General features: G+C 39.2%; 1 long non-coding RNA gene across 1 annotated transcript in view; it reads left to right on the plus strand.

Moving 5' to 3' along the window:
• The first annotated feature begins 327 nt into the window (after positions 1-327).
• The window catches only part of LOC117283181, a 37765-nt gene continuing 22591 nt past the window's right edge, over positions 328-15501 (plus strand). Inside the window, exons 1-2 of the long non-coding RNA XR_004514197.1 lie at positions 328-396; positions 14877-15072. This is a non-coding gene — a long non-coding RNA (uncharacterized LOC117283181). The remainder of the gene's footprint in view (positions 397-14876; positions 15073-15501) is intronic.

The raw sequence follows: 15501 nt of genomic DNA on the forward strand, positions 1-15501 counted from the left end.
AAGAGTGCATGAGAAACGAAGAGTTCTTTCGCTCGTCCCACATGATAGCATAGGACTCATAATCACCTTAAGATTATGCAGATAGTAATAATTTCTTTATTGCTTATGCTTTAGCCAATAGCCTCTGTGTACCCACACGCTATTAACCCGCCTACCGGAAGTCAACATGTCTGTTACCCGCTTCATTTCTTCACACTAAAAGATAAAAGAAACCAACAAATTACACAAACAAAGTGGCGTACTATGAACAGGAACCAATGAGGTGCATTCGCGTATATGACACTACAGTGAACGCCCCTATCCTCCATGCCGACAGCTGCAATTAAAGACTGCCCGAGGGGTCAGGCGAACCTGCGGACACCTTCCAGAATATTAATTGTGGGAAGGTGCACATTGGTATGTATCATCTCGGCAACTAGTATTTAATTCCTATCAATAAAATTAAAATTCACGTTAAGCAAAATTCTAAATTTCTTGAAACATTAAGATGAGATATTATATTTACGCGGTAGTGTAGGTTGAGGGGCTATGCTACAAGCAGGAAGGTCGCGGGTTCAAGTCCCGATGAGGTCACTGGATTTTTTCAATTGACCTAATCCTTCCAGCCGTACTATGGCCCTGGTGTCGACTCAGCCTCTAACAGAAATGAGTCCCAGGAATTAATTAAATAATTTCTTGTGGAGTAAAGCGCGCCCGGCGCGTAAGGCTGACAACCTTACCGCCATTTTTGAGCCGATTTTCTAGATAATGTGGGACCCTCAACGTCTCACAACCCTATGGGCCTTCACGGTCTGTTACAGGGATAGCTTTACTTTTATTTTATACGAGTATATATATGTTGCCAGCCGGTCACTCGGAAGCCGGGATCATGGGTTCGAATCCCACTCAGGGCATGGATGTTTGTGTGCGTTTTTCTGTGTTTGTGTACTGGTAGAGGCCTTGCGACGAGCTGATCACTCGCCCAAGGAGTCCTACCGAATGTGTAAGATCTAGAGAAACCGAAGTGAAACGGAGAAGTTCATGGAGGTAGGCCTAGGCCCACTGTGGCTGTAGTGCCAAGGAAAAAATATATATATATATATATATATATATACGTTGCCAGTGTAACAATGTTGTTCAGCAGTAAATCTAATGCCTGCCTATGTGTTTACATTGCGAAGCGTTACTAATTTCTGTAAGTAACAAGGACAAAAACTCATTTTTTTTTACAGAATGTTACACCTTGTTTCTGTTATTTATGATTATTTCTTATATGAGAGATGTAATATAGTTCAGATTAACGTAATTAATATGTAGCAGTAGCTGTGAACGCTGGTCAGTCCCAGATCTTCCGTCTTTCTTGTTTTTTTGTCTTTCATGTATCACATCCTAAAAAAGAATTAAAGTAAGACCTCACTAATTCGGACTAATTTGGAGCGAACCCTTGTCCAGTTTATTGGAAGTCCGAATTATACAAGTGCTACTGAAAATGTATTCAGAGAAGTTACAAAATAGACATCACCTGTCTTTTTAGGTAATAAAACTTTATCTTGAAACCTAGATTGCCTATCATATTAAAAATTACTCGCCATAAAATTTGAAAATATAAGTTTTGACATCAGTCCTAGAAAAAGATTTTATGTAGCCTATGTACTTAGTGTTACTGAGGCTGTGTTTGAAAATAAACTTATTTTGGTTTGTATTCCTCTTTTGTACGCGTCTATTATTACAGCTTGCTGATTGCGGCGATGTGGTCATCAAGGTCGTAATGCCCAAAAGAAAACAGTTATCGGAATCAGTGGGGTTTCACTGTAATTTTCAATTGACATACAATTTTTCGTCTGCACTAACATTATAGAGAAACTGAAGTAGCTTTATTTAAGGGGGGCCACAAGATGGGCACCCTTATTTTCTTATCTCAAGACAGAAACAAAAGCCGGCCCCGAAAAGTAATATATATAATTCTATGGAGCCGAAAACGCCCAAAGAAATTTCTCCAATATAGTCACAGAAAATTAATAATTTGTATGCAAATTTAATTCAATTTTTTTTCATATTCTCTAATTATTGCCAATGCATTTAGTTCGATCTGTCCTATTGGGACCTGAAGAAGATGTCTCTGGGATTCCAAGAGCTAAACGTGTTTGTGCTCTCGGGATAGAAATACGACTTCTAATAGTTTACAGAGAAAGTCAAGTAGCCAGTTTGACTTACCAAGTACCGCATGTGTGTGAGTTCAGGTGTTAAAGGTTAGGTATAATATATGGGTGCTCGCTACAAACAATTATTAAGAAAGATCTGTTCTTGGGGGCGACGCAACACAAAGGTGGCGAGGCATGCTGACAGATATGTACGCGCAATTATCTGTCAATGTAATCGGCCATTACAAGCCACGTTCCTGCCAGGTTGTTCATGTAATATATTGACGTTTAGGTGCACGTAAATCATAGGTAAGATGAGATGAAAATTCCCCTCTATATAAGTATGATAATATATTTACGTTAAAACCACTTTCCGCAAGGTAATGAGTTTATAGGGGCAGCATAACTTTACCGTTTACAGAGAAATAGAATAATTTCACGCCATACATTGCCTGTCGGGGCACGCAGTAGCGTAGTTGGCTGAAGCACTATGCTACAAGTCGGAAGGTCGCGGTTTTGATTCCTGATGATGTCGCTGAATTTTTCAATTAACTTAAATCCTTCCAGCTGCACTATGGTCCTGGGATCGACTCAGACTCTAACAGAAATGAGTACCAGGAATATTCTTGGGGGTAAAAGGTGGCCGGGGTTAAGTAGTTTCTATTGGTTTCATTTTTTAAAACATCGGTATCAATAAATTTTACTATTACTCGTTTCCGTAAGTTTTCGTGAAAATATCTGGAAATACAAGCAGTTAATTTCCCATACGAGCATAGGTTTTTTTTAAAGGCTGTATGTTGTCAATTTAATTTTATTCCTTGCGCTTTATGAAATTAATTTATATCCTTATTAATAGTTTTTATGAGATTTCCGACCAGTTTGGAACAATTTATTTCCTAATTATTGGTTTGCATGCGTTTCCTGTGCTTTTGCAATCAATTATTCTGACTTGTATATAGCAGTGTGCAAGCCCGATAGATGGTGGTTCGTTACAAGAGGAAACTTGCTCTTCTTGGACCTTTCTTTTGCCTCATGCTGCTCCACTCATTCAACTTCTTAGATCTCGGCACGAAACACACACTCAGGTCATTAAATTTCTTTATTGCACTGTTTGCAGACTTTTACAAGATACTATCAATTACCGAATTCCAACTCGAGACTAACGATAGCATTGGAGATGTTGCACTCTCCCTTATTAACACAGTTCGACTTCCGAAGTTTAATTCGGTTACCAGAGAATGGACTCACAGGTTTGCCGAATAAAAACCATAAAGAATATTACTAGTGAAATAATAAGATTATGTGGATCTTGAAATAGGCTTATTATGTTTCATGTGGCGAGCTAATTCTATTTGAGTCACGATTAGGACTACTGACAAAATTTTGTTTGGGTGACGTCGAACTTTGAGATTCCAATGCCAAAAATTTTTGCTTCCTTGATTTTCTGTTCTTAGGAAAACCCTAGATTAACGGCAGTGGGGATACGTTGCGCTGACCACGCGACACCCTCTATCCGCTAAAGTTGGCACTAACTTTGCAGACAAGCGGCGGTCGCTCGGTCGGTATAATTCGCTTGCGGACTAAAAGCCACGGAGTCAGTCAGGATGGGGTGAGACTGGGGTATTTTTATATGCCCTATTGAAAGAACCATCGGATGATAGATGGGAGAACTGGAGCATTTGGTTGAATGGGAATTGGCAAGGCAAATGAAAGTGATCAGAGGAAACGTGTCCCAGCGCCATGTTCAGCATGGAGAGCCTTGGATTGAACGCGGGCGGCCGAGTTGAGAAGATGATATTAGCTGTTCGTTAGTGAGTTAATTAGTTGGTTATTTCTTCATCAAGTTTTTCAGTACCTCCAAGTTAAACATCACAATCTGACTCGATAAACTGTGCTAAACTTATTACTGACATACGCAGCGCTTTTACTTCTTATTTTAAAATGTTGTTTTTACTGGTTATTTTTGCTTTACAGCTTTCTAATACTTTATTGTACTACACAGTCCGTCAACAATGCAACAAGACACCTGAAGTTGGCCATTTAGGGCCGAAACATGTTATGTCGAAAGTGATAATGTGAGAAATAAGGAATAATTTGTTGCATTGTTGACGTACTGTGTAGTACAATAAAAATTTTAAATAAAGTAATGCAACAGGATGCTTCAATACAGGATTACAATTTTCATATGTTCCTTGTATTCGTACTCCATAAATGTCGGTCACTCACAGTTAACGTCAACCGCTATGTCTATAGCAATAGACACCTCTGATTGTACAAAAGTCATTCATTTGTAAGCCATGTATCTCTATTTATTACACCTACAATCATCGTCCCTACATCTTTCGTAGAAGTGTTTACTTTGCTCGAAACCTATCATTATGTTTTCACTGAAATGTATATTTTACGCTGAAGAGAATAAGTTACGTGTGAACATAAGCGACCTCCGTAGTCTAGAGGTAACGTTCCCCCCTCGTGACTCAAAGTACGCGGGTTCAAACCCGGCGGAGGTCGTCGAATTTTTAAGGGCGGAAAAATTCAGGGAACAAGTCCTCCGCGAAGGATTTTAAGCCGTGGGTCCCGTGTCGTAGCTTTACGGCACGTAAAAGAACCTCATGTCTCCAAAGGATGTCACTGAGCCAAATTAACGGACGTTTCCCGCCCAACAGCAGTCTCTAATACCTCCGGTAGATGGGGGAAGCATTATAGATACCTCTCAGCTAGTAGAGCCGGTCTCGCTGGCTGGGCGGGACTGATGGTAAACACTAGTACCGGTAGGATATAGAGACTGGTAGAAATCATAGAGGGAAGCACAATGGACCAATACAGGTCTCAGTGCATGGGGAAACCCACCCTCTCCAATAACTAACTAACTAACTAACTGAGACNGAACATCTGATGATGAAATTGTCTTGAAAAAGTCAATATCGAAAGGAAATTAGGATATTTTTCCAAATATATAGCATGTAAACAAGTAATTAAATGATAATAGTGTTACATACAAAGCCAGTAGCGCAATCGAAACGCCGTCCAATACAAAGCATGTATACATTATGTCACTAATTATTTTTATCGTTGTCTATTGTGACTCTGAGCATACAGCTAATCAGTGGCGTGACGTCCTTTCCGTGGCATGTTCTACAGTAAATTCATATTTCAAGAGCGATTTGTTCCTTATACGTGGCATTATCGAAGCTATTCACTTAAATCTACTGAATCATTACGAATCTTCCTGTGGAAGAGAACTGAAATTTCGCATTTTCACTTAACTCGAAATGCAAACAGTAGCTATGGGTAACACGTACCGGCCGATGAACAAATAGATTATAGCCTGATGTCTTACCTTTGATTAATGTATATTCATACAGTTGGTCAGACAGGAGAGAATTAATTGTTCTGTATAACTACGAAGCTGAAGGGGACTTGTAAAGGAACTGAAATCTAAGAAGTATAAGAAGTCAAGTTTTGTAAGCAGAAAGTGAACAATTTATGAGGAGTTAATAGGAAGCGAAAGGAAGACAAAAATTGCATGTATGTAAAGAAAATCAATTGAATGTTAGTTAAAACATTGCTTGACTCGGCATACTTTGCGGTCCTGTGTATGATGTAATAGTGTAAAAGGTGAGAAGTCTGTTATGAAATGAAGTTGAGAAGATTACTGTAAAGAGGTTCATTTAAAAATATTGTTCCGAATTTATGTGGATAGATAGTGGCCACCTCATGACTCGAGGTACGCGGGTTCAAACCCGGCGGAGGTCATGGAATTTTTAAGGGCGGAAAAATTCAGGGAACAAGTCCTCCGGGAGGGACTTTAAGCCGTGTGTCCCGTGTCGTAGATTAACGGCACGTAAAAGAACCTCATGTCTCTAGGAGACCTCTGAGCAAAATTAGGCAAAGTTTCCCGCCCAAGTAATTTCCACTGCCAGAGAGGGCTGACCTCGCTGGCAGAACGGGGTTGATAGCACGCACCAGTACTGGAAGGGCATGGCGACTAGTAAAATATTAAAGGGGGACGTACAATAGATTAATAACTAGTCGCAGTGCATGGGGAAACCCACCCCCTCCAATAATAGTAATAATAATATGTGGATAGATCCAAGAAGAAGAAGAAGAAGAAGAAGAAGAAGAAGAAGAAGAAGAAGAAGATAACGACATCATAACTGCGTTCCGATCAGAATATAAATAGAGAAAGCTTGCTTTCCTGGTGCTTCACAATTGAGCCGAAAGTGATGAAGAAATAAATGTATGCCATCTCGTTTTGTGTCAACCCAATTGGGCAGTAGCCCTTATCCGTGTTTGGCCAATATACTTTTATAACTGTAGAGCACATAAAATATTACAGTATCCGGAAAATGTGACCGCCTCTGTGGTCTAGTGGTCAGAGTTACTGGCCACAGATCAAGAGGTCCCGGTTTCGATTCCAGGCGCTACCAGATTTTCTGAGAAGTAGTGGGTCTGGAACGGGGTGCACTCAGCCTCGTTAGGATAACTAAGAGGCCATTCCAAGAAAAAAAAAAGGCTCCGGTCTAATAAAAAGGAGAATACCAGCCGTGGATATTCGCTGCGCTGACCATGCGACACACTCTATCCGCAAAAGTTGGCACTAATTTCGCCGATAAGCGGCGATCGCTCAGTGGGTATAGTTCGCTTGAGGACTATAGGGCACGGAGTTTTTTATCTGGCAAATGTTTTCAGAATTTACTTATGTCTGAACTAAAATAGAGAACTCGTGTAAGGAATACTACATTTCACTCTCCTTTAATTTTATTTGATCCTCACAATGTGGAAAATAGGCTTGTATGTTTTCAGTTGCTGGGTAAATGATTTTGTTAATATAAGGAAAGACTCATAACTTCTTTCTTGTTTTTACCTGGCTCATGAATTGTGTGGTCAGAGGTATTTAAAAATAATGCAGAGAATGTGCTAATGACCATAACATGACTGTGTTTGGTTCTCGGAAGACATCACTCTAGGAAAATGTGACGTCAATAGGGTACGTTTGGATATTGCCAAACGGATTTTATTTTACATTTGCCAATTTCTTCGAAATGTTTCTTGAAATGTGTGCAAAAGTAGATATTTACAGTGCAAAGAAAATGTGAAGAATACCATTATCCATTCAAATTGTGGCAGATTGGGCAGTTTCTAGGAGGCGAATACGTAAACATGTTCCAACCAACGAGAATCCAAAAATATAGGGCGTCCGTTGCTGGGAAATGCATGGGTGGACACGCCTGACAACAATACATGATATCTGTTGCTAAACAGCGATGTATTTTCTGTGGTGGTCCGTGCCGAGCCTATATAGGGAGCAGTGAACACTGTTCGAGGAGATTCGTCACGAAGACCTCGTTCATGGCTGTCCAATAGTTGATGTGTTTAGTGTAATAACGAATTGTAATTACGACGTGGAAATTATTGAATAAATTGAGTTATCAAATCCAGGACAGATTATTTATTGTGATATTACCAAGATACACGTGACAATATCATTTGTCAGGTCGTCAGTTGTAATGTTCGGGCTCCGAAGGTTTGACCGAGAAAGAAACTTCAGACATGAATTTGTTTCGTACACACAAATTTGTAAACCCTGAACCATCTATACTCAGCGCTAACAACAGACAATAAAGCAGGCCGTGCAGGAATGCGTTCCTAAATTATTTTGCCAAGTTGAGACACAAGATGAAACGGTACTTGCTTCCTGGCAGATTCTGTGTAAATATACCCCAATTCTTCATGAGATTAACTGCTGAGATCCTGCACTTGCGGACATTTTGCTTACCGCGTTTCCACACATTCACCGAGCACAACAAGTAGTTGAACGAAACGAGAATGTCTTAAAAATATTTCGTTGCCAACTGCATGGCCTTCACGAAAGCTCACTGTAATTTCAGACAAGAATTATACGAACAATGTCTAATTCTAGATATCTGTATAGTTCTGTTATTCATACATGTTCGCAAAAAATGACGTCACTGACGTCAGCTAAAACCATTAACTCTTACGATAACTTTTTGTTTGAAATCCGAGTGTAAGGAATTCACTTAGTTAAGGCAGTCTGGAAAGTTTTCTGTTCCTTATTGATGATGTGAGAGTACGGGTTCTACTTATCCGGCTCAAGATGGCGTCCAGTGTGCGATCTTTTGAACACGGTAACAAAATTTTCGAATTCCATGAAAGTCGGAGGATTTCATGGCTAACTGAGTAGTTGTAGAGTAGTTACTGAGTAGAATAATTCTGTTTCATATAGCTAACGGCAGTATTTTTATACCTCCTTACGATTAGCTTAACAGTTTCCACAAATCTGGAAGGTCTAGCGAACAACAGACAGCACGTCTGTACATTAACATTTCTTGTTTCGCTACAAGGAATTAGCTTCGAGATGGACGAATGATCCAAAAGATAATTCATGGATCAATGGGATATATAAGGGCTCAGATTTCTCTGATATAACGCCGTGTAGTCAAGCACAAGTTGACCGACGTTTCGGAGGAACATGACGCCTCCATCTTGAGAGTCAAAGATTAATACAAGAAAGAAATAGGCATGAAACAGTTCCACAAGGTTTTATTGCTTCGTGCTTCATGCTGGTTTCTTACTTGGATTACCCCTCGACTCTAAAGATGCTGGTGATATCTTCCTCCGAAATGTCTGTTGACTTTCAAAGGAACAAACGACATTATGTCTCATAAGATGGAAATCTTCATAACCACCGCTGTGTGAACCTCAAATTCAACAGTGAAACATGGCTTCAGAGAATATGAAGTAGATTAATCTGGCTCAGGACAGTGTCCAGAGAAGGGCTTTGGCATTACTGTCGCTGGGCGTCCGGACTGTGTTATGGTATGGGAGTGGTACATGTTGTGTTTTTTTTTTCCGTTGGCGCTACAGCCCTCAGTTGGGCCTAGGCCTACCTCCATGAAATCCTCCGTTTCATTTCGGTTTTACTAGATCTTACACATTCGGTAGGACTCCTTTGGCGGGTGATCAACTCGTCGCAAGGCCTCTACCTGTACACAAACACAGAAAAACTCACACAAACATCCATGCCCTGAGTGGGATTCGAACCCACGATCCAGGCTTCCGAGTGAGTGAAGACAGTGCATGCCTTAGACCGCTCGGCTACAGTGACCGGCACATGTTGTCTTACTTGGTAATATTATAATAGAATATATTCTTTATATAAAATCAGTGTATACACGTCGCAGGAAGATTTTTCTTTCCTCCTTTCAAGTTGCATTTAAAAGTCGTTTTGCGATGTTAGTCCCATTAGTTATGATATTTCATTGTATAGGTGTACGACTGAGCTATAAAAGTGACAACGCACTTATAGATGCAAATAACGCAATTAGTAAAATTTGTACGTACAATTACGCGTATAATAAATATACTTAACCGCAACTGCTGGTGCTGATCTCAGCAGCCGCGCGGTCTTAGGCATGAAATGTCTTCGCCCGCTCAAACACTGAGATCGTGGGTTAGAATCACACTTGAGACATGGACGTCTGTCTGTGTTTATCTGTGTTTGTGTTGTTCTGTGTGTAGGTAGCGGCTTGGCGACGGGCTGATTCCTCGTCCGAGGAGTCCTATTGACTGTATATAGGAAACTGAAAATGCGGCTAAGGTCCAACAAAGGGCTGTACAGCGATAGATCTGCAGGTATAATTCTAGTCACGCTTTTCTTTTCACAGGGAGCTCGCTTATTCTTTGTCTTCATCGTTTTCAATTTAGTCTTTCTAGGATACATTAGTTCAAATGTGGAAGTCGTATGCTTTGTCGTGCCACAGGAATCTCTTGCATTTCACACTCGCAAGTAAATATGACTGTCAAAATTGCATCATAATGTAACCAACAGGCTGATCTGATTTTATTAATGTGAAGAAGGAAGAGAAAATACAAAATTAATACGTTAATATTGAAATATTGGCTTAACAACTAGGATGTTTGATAACTTCAAAGATTTTGCCCAGTGCCAAACTGGAAAATATGTTAAAATATAAATTTTGAATATTTTGTGGCCATGATATTATGCAGATTGTAGTCTACAGTGTTATGAAATCATGAAGTCCTGCAGAAGAATGTCAACTTTTGGGTGGAACTTAATTGCCACCATCTTGAGAGTCGACGTGCGAGAAATCGATTATTTTATTTAAGTCATTTTCTTGTTCACCCAAGAAACTGAGTGACTACAACCCTTACAATCTGCTTCTTTATCCCAACCGATTCCGCATCTTACACATTTTCACCCTGAAGAAGGAGTCAGTATTTACATTCCTCCAAAATGTTGGTATCCGCGTACTAACTGGACCGTTCAAAACGAAGAAGACTGCAGTCTAAATAAACTAATAGAGATACTGTGTGCCACTTGTTGCCGAACTATCAGAATCAGCGTTATGTAGAACAGGAATTATTAGATTTTTGTTTTTAAGTTTGTTCACCAATCATGAACGTTTTGGTGTGAACATCTGGTGCGTGTACGTATTCTGACTGATTCAGAGGACAGGCTACTGGACAACATATAGGTAAGGGTAAGGTTATGTGTCCTTGCACACCACGACTGAAAAAGGGTCTGCTGCCTTACGTAGGAAAACACCTCTTGCTAAGTGGTGACTCTGCAAACAGTGGCCGTTGCTATGTAAAACACGCAACGATAGATCATTGTGGTTAAGCAACACCTCTCTATGCAACGGCTATGTAAACATGTGCCCGTAGTAAACACACCTCAACAACAGAGAGGCTGTGTTTTCTATGTGGTTCGCGCAGCGACCGTTGATATGCAATGGGCAGACCCGACCTCTCGTCAGAGAGGGCGTCCAACATGGACAGGACAGTAACTTTCACTTAAAAAGTAACATCTGGTCATTAGCCCCAGCCGGGGCTCGACAGCAAGAAAGACAGACTGACTGACCGTCAGTCGCAACATGACTTTGACTTGACTTGACACGGTTCAACAGTAGAGGCTGTGTTTTCTGCGTGGTCCAGGCCGTGGGGTTTCTTGAAGACAACTGGCGGTGCAGGGCAGTTAAGGGTTCAATTTTGGAGTGTTAAGGATAGGGCAACGGAAGCTGGAAAATCTCCTTTAAGATTCTTTGCCAGGGAACGTCTAGTGGAAATGCTGCAGAAGACTAGCCATAGTGGAGAGTGGTTACCAAGCAAAGACTAGTGGAAACAGAGTGAGAAGACGTTACATGTGCTGTAGTATATCGATATTGGGAATGTGTAATTTAGTGAGACTTTCATAGTTCCTGTGTTATAAATCCGTTGCCAGGAAACGGATAGTTAAGAGTAGTAGGAATAGATTGAGAAGACTGTGTGGAGCGATTTGTAGTGTGGAAATTAGCAATAGTGTTATAGTTATTTGAAGTTACGACCTGTAAGTGGCCAATAAATCTATTCACCAACCCAAGCCCCGTCTATAATACTGTATTGTGTTTCAGCATCTAAAAATCATACTCGTCTATAATCATTAATACACGGGACAGTATGTTCGTGTGAACACGACTGAGAGTATTTTCAGTGTGAATGGCCACAGAATTCGAAAATCATGCGTGCAACTTATCAAAGAAGAAACTCCGTGGCTTTAATCCGCGAGCGAACTATACCGACCGAGCGACCGCCGCCTATCGGCGAAGTTAGTGCCAACTTTAGCGGATAGAGGGTGTCGCGTGATCAGCGCAACGGATCCCCACGGCCGTTAACTTCGGTTTTTTAATACATCACCTACAATTGTGAAATTTCCAAGTTTCTTACTTGGAGCAATATGATAATTGTATAACATGGAAGACTGTAATGTTACATGAACCACTCTTCCTCTACTGACTTTAGCTCTGCTTTAAAAGCGGGGTTCGTTGGAACGTCTGCATATAATCAGATACAGCAAGCGGGATTTCTGTAACAAGTGAGAGACCACTGGGTCACTGACAGCCCTTGGTATTTTGCAAGACTCCAAATGTAGTACGCACTGTCGTTTGACCCTTTCTGCCAACTACACGTCGATTACGACTCAGGGATGTACACCCCCTAAGTTTGAATATACAAGCATCCTGTTGCATTACTATGTCTAAAACTGTTTGTTGTACTACACAGTACGTCAGCAAGGCAAAAAATCGTCCCTTCTTCCTTAAACTTTCACTTTCGACACATGTTTCGACTATAAATGGTCATCTTCAGGTGTCTTACTATGCTAAAACTGCTACACTGCAATAATATTATCCATTCGTCACATATGCGACTACAAGCTTCATGATTGAAAACGTCATAATCGTAGTCAATTGGCTTGTGTTAAAATAACACATGCTGTAGTTCACTTAATTTAAACCAAAAAAATTCTATTAAAATATTTTTTAAAAAATCTTATTACACCTCGCAAGGGGGGGTTTCAACGTCGTTGTTGATATTATTTTTAATACCTTACCAACCAAATCATTTATAATACTCCATATTAATATTTCAACTGCACTACTGCCAGTACTATATAACGGTGTTAGTGATAGTTGTAGTAGTGTTAACAATATTAGTAGTAGCAGAAGTTTCTGTTCCTGTTGTTCTTGGGAAAGTGGCACTAACTGCCTTTAAAAAGTCAAGTTGCAGTGTCTCATTAGTTATCCTCATTAAGCCGAGGTACTTCGCCTGTCGCAAGACAACTTAATAGTGTCCATTATTCCGAGAATTGACTTAATAATAGATATATCCTTGTCAGTGATAAGACAGGCGGATGTACCCATGTAAATTTAAGCACGCTACTCTCAATTGCCCCCTTCCCAGCAATTTCGCTAGAGTACCCTCTTGCTATGGTTGACAACGGAGACTTAAAATGCTAACAACTTGTTGTGCTGCTACGAACGTACAAGTGAATCGATCAGTTGGTGTCTGTCATGTTTATACCCATAATGAAGTTAGGAGACATCGGCGGACACGATCTGAATTATAAATACTGGGGAAAGGAAGAGAATGGATTTTGGGAAAAGGGAGACATTATTCCATAGAAAATTAGTAGGCACTAATAGTACAAAATCTATTTGTGTACAGTAGTCCCGTTTTCAACAAGAGCTTGGCTGTCTTTTTTATGTCTTTATACACGTATATAATAAAAATCTTTCTTCACACAAAAACCGACGAACTGGATAGCTGTTAATGTACATGGAAGCTGTTTTACTACAACTTTGATAAATATTATGTAAATTAATAGAAATATTTTACATTTTACTTATATTTCCTTTCGGAGTTGGATTTATGATCAAAAGTAGAATTCGCTGGAAATGAAAAGTTGTCATGTGGACAGGGCTGTCGAATCATATTTCGTTGTACCACGTACAGTGCGTTTGCCCTCAATTTAGTTGGGAGAAATTGCATTAAAATAAAGCAAAAATTACAACATTGTATTATATACAATTATAGATTCTAAATATGTCCTCAGTTTTGAGAATTGGACAAAATTCTTACTCCTAGTCTCTAAAGTTAGTTTCGCAGATTTTATCGGGTTTCGTGTCCAGCATCTCCACGAAAGTTACAGTTACTCTTACTGATGATGGCAACTGAAATTTGTGCCGAAACACCAGATGTAGATGAAGAATCTACGCGGTCCTGTCCGAAAATTAAAATTGGTGTCCCTTAGCATATTAACTTCTCTTCTTATAACTGGTACAGCGTCATTAAATAACACATGAATTTGTTGCTAATGGTGTCGTTATGATATAAGCATACAGTTCTTACATTCATACAAAAAGAAGTGAATTTCACTTCCAGGAGTCTTAACTATAGTAAGTGAATTTTTGTGCCTGAAAAATGTGTGTCAAATTAATAACTGTATTCCATTGTAACATAAAATTCCTTTAAATAGATATTTATCCTCTGTTTCAGACGACTCGTTTCTTCGTTTCATGGGCATAATAATTTGAGCCAACCTTGACACAGAAAATGAAATATCTTTTAACAGATTAATAATAATTATGGCGGTGAAGGTTACGTTGTTTTTTGTTCGGTCTGTATTTATTATTATAAAACAGCAGCATGTAACCTTGAGGTTGCAGACTTTTACGCCATGATACTGAAGAACAATATATGTATATTTCGAGGAGATTTTAGAAAATATGTATGTCTCTTGTTCTGCTTAAGCATGCATACATAATTGCAGAAATTCCAGCACAAAACATAACTAAAATATGCTTTAGAAACAAATTAATGAATGCATAACATTTTGTTTATAGTGTTACGCAAGTAAACAAACAGATCTGTGTCTTGAGGCACTGTTTATAGTGACATATTTTGCTATGTAATCTATTTTAGGGCTGAAAACAAAAAGGGAGGAAACCTGAGTGTTTCGTTATAGTTTGAAAGCAGCGTGTCGCTTTCCGTCACAGATATATAGGCTCACATTTTGATGAGGCCAGTTCCCCCTGCATCTTCTGCATTAATACTGATCTCAGTAAAAATTAAAGGTAATTTATTTTGTTTTTTTAAGAGGTAAGTGCTTCAGTATCAGAATCATCAACACACCTTAAGCATACAGCGCTTTTCCTGAAATTTCCTCTTCATAAGGCATCTAAAAATATGAAATAACGAATAATTGATTTTGGATGACTACAGGTTTATAAATAATTCTGTTATCATAAACTGGGATATATTAAAATGGATTTAGAAGAAAGATTTAAATCACTTATTATATGTTAAGAATTAACCGACAAATGTAAGCTTTGAAAAGTTCTGTTTTCTGGAATATAACGCCAAATAGTACGTTGAAATTAAATCGATTTTTCATAGAATTGTGTCGCCTCCATCTTCATGGTTAAAGAGTAAGTCGAAAAAGACACCAGAATGAAGCAGGCACCGAACAGAATTCTGCTCGCTGCCCTATGCTGAAGAAGACATGTTCTTTCCAAACGTAGGTTGAAATTCAACTGACTTCACGGAGGTACATCCCAGAACCACCGCTGTGAGATCTTCAAATTTCTACAAGGTAAGCTTTACCTGTTACGATTATAACTTATTTAAGTTATTTCTTATGACACAAAAACCTAAACACAGAAAAAGTAATTCAAAACATTCACAGAACAATAGTAATAAACAGCAATAATGACAGCTCATGATATATTTATGGACTATATTATTATTTTTCCCCTTTCATAACATCTTAGCCCTTAAGATAATAAAAATATTTACATTGGAATATGCGATTAAATTAAGAATTTAGGAAATGGTAATACTGCTTAAAGCAGTAGGCGTCTTAGTAACTCCACCCAAACATACGTGCATCCTCGTACTTGAGGATGTCTTCTTAGCATCTTGTAGCCGAGTTATATTTATAAGGGTACGCTATCAGCATTGAAGGGTACATGCTATTAAATTCAACTCACAAGAACTCCAAAAAAATACTACATGTCTTCAT

Source organism: Cryptotermes secundus, unplaced genomic scaffold (genome assembly GCF_002891405.2).
Source record: "Cryptotermes secundus unplaced genomic scaffold, Csec_1.0 scaffold304, whole genome shotgun sequence".
Classification (NCBI taxonomy): Eukaryota; Metazoa; Arthropoda; class Insecta; order Blattodea; family Kalotermitidae; genus Cryptotermes; species Cryptotermes secundus.